This window comes from Cervus canadensis, chromosome 2, assembly GCF_019320065.1.
Source record: "Cervus canadensis isolate Bull #8, Minnesota chromosome 2, ASM1932006v1, whole genome shotgun sequence".
Classification (NCBI taxonomy): domain Eukaryota; kingdom Metazoa; phylum Chordata; class Mammalia; order Artiodactyla; family Cervidae; genus Cervus; species Cervus canadensis.
The window spans coordinates 60717193-60719425 of NC_057387.1; the positions used below are offsets into that span (position 1 = coordinate 60717193).

The 2233-nt window shown below is 37.5% G+C and overlaps 1 non-coding gene across 1 annotated transcript; it reads left to right on the forward strand.

Annotated features, from left to right (window-relative positions):
• Positions 1-263: 263 nt before the first annotated feature.
• LOC122437447 lies at positions 264-370 on the forward strand. Its single transcript, XR_006268273.1, has one exon. It is a non-coding gene; the product is annotated as a U6 spliceosomal RNA (small nuclear RNA).
• Positions 371-2233: the final 1863 nt, after the last annotated feature.

Consider the following 2233-nt stretch of genomic DNA (forward strand, 5'->3'; position numbering starts at 1 on the left):
ACTAAAAAGCCTCTTGATGAAAGTGAAAGAGGAGAGTGAAAAAGTTGACTTAAAGTTCAACATTCAGAAAACTAAGATCATGGCATCTGGCCCCATCACTTCATGGCAAATAGATGGGGAAACAGTGGAAACCGTGGCTAACTTTATTTTTTGGGCTCCACAATCACTGCAGAAGGTGATTGCAGCCATGAAATTAAAAGATGCTTACTCTTTGGAGGAAAAGTTATGACCATTATAGATAGCATATTAAAAAGCAGAGGCATGTGCTCGCTTCGGCAGCACATATACTGGAATTGGAGCGATACAGAGAAGATTAGCATGGCCCCTGCGCAAGGATGACACGCAAGTTCGTGAAGCGTTCCATATTTTTAAAGAGAAAAAAATAAATAAAAAAATAAAAAGCAGAGGCATTACTTTGCCAACAATGGTCCATCTAGTCAAGGCTATGGTTTTTCCAGTGGTCATGTATGGATGTAAGAGTTGGACTGTTAAGAAAGCTGAGTTCTGAAGAATTGATGCTTTTGAACTGTGGTGTTGGAGAAGATTCTTGAGAGTCCCTTGGACTACAAGGAGATCCAACCAGTCCATCCTAAAAGAAATCAGTCCTGAATATTCACTGGAAGGACTGATGCTGAAGCTGAAACTCTAATACTTTGGCCACCTGATGCAGAGAGCTGACTCATTTGAAAAACCCTGATGCTGGGAAAGATTGAGGGCAGGAGGAGAAGGGGACAACAGAGCATGAGATGTTTGGATGGCATCACCGACTCAATGGACATAGGTTTGGTTGAACTCCAGGAATTGGTGATGGACAGGGAGGCGTGGGGTGCTGCGGTTCATGGGATCGCAAAGAGTCGGACACAACTGAGTGACTGAATTGAACTGAACTGATGCTGGGAAAGACTGAAGGTTGGAGAAAAAGGGGATGACAGAAGATTGTATAGTTGGATGGCATCACCGACTCAATGGACATGAGTTTGAGTAAATTCTGGGAGTTGGTGATGGACATGGAGGCCTGGAATCCTGCGATCCATGGGGTTGCAAAGGGTCAGACAGGACTGAGTGACTAAACCAAACACAATTCCATTTTAGTAAGGTACATTGTGTTAATGAGGTATATTACACTGATTGATTTACAGATATTGAAAAATACTTGCATATCTAGGATAATACTGACTTGATCATGGTGCATGATCCTTTTAATGTATTGTTAGTGAACACAAGTTTACTAGTGTTTTGTTGAAGATTTTTGTGTCTGTGCTCAGTGGTGTTGGCCTGCAAAGTTCATTTTATTGTTGCACCTTTGACTAGTTTTTGTATCAGGTTTATAGAATGAGTTTCAAAGTGTTCCTGCCTCAGCAAGTTTTTGGAATAGTTTCAGAAAGATAAGTGTTAACTCTTTTCTAAATGTTTGATAGAATTCAATTGTGAAGCCAACTTGTCCAGGACTTTTGTTTGTTGAGTTTTTAATCACAGATTCAATTTCAGTACTTGTAATTGGTCTGTTCATATTTTCTATTTCTTCCTGGTTCAGTCTTGCAAGATTATATTTTTATAAGAATTTGTCAGTTTTTTCTAGGTTGCCATTTTATTGGCATGAAGTCATTTACAGTACTGTATTATGGTGCTTTGTATTTTTTCTGTGGTTTTAGCTAGAACTCCTCCTTTTTATTTCTAATTTTATTGATTCGGGCCTTCTCCCTACCCTCCCACATTTTTGATGAATCATGCTAAAGTTTTATCAATTTTATTTATCTATTTTTAAAAAACTAGACTTTAGTATCATTGATCTTTTCCATTATTTTCTATTCTTTAGTCAGAATGACCACTATCAAAAAGTCTGCAAATAATAAATGCTGGAGAGGATGCAGGAAAAAAAAGGAACACTCCTAAACTGTTGATGGAAATCTATGTTGGTTCAGCACTATGGAGAACAGTCTAGAGATTTCTTAAAAACTAAATACAGAGCTTCCATATCATCCTATAATTCCAATCCTGGGCATATATCTGGAGAAAACCATAATTCAAAAAGATACATGCACCTCAGTTTTCACTATAACACTATTTGTAATACCCAAGAAATGGAAGCAACCTAAATATCCATCAACACATGAATGAATAAAGAAGATGTGGTATATATGTATATATACATTTAAATATATATATGCATGCATACACATACAACTGAATATTGCTCAGCCGTAAGAAGTAATGGAATAATACCATTTGTAGC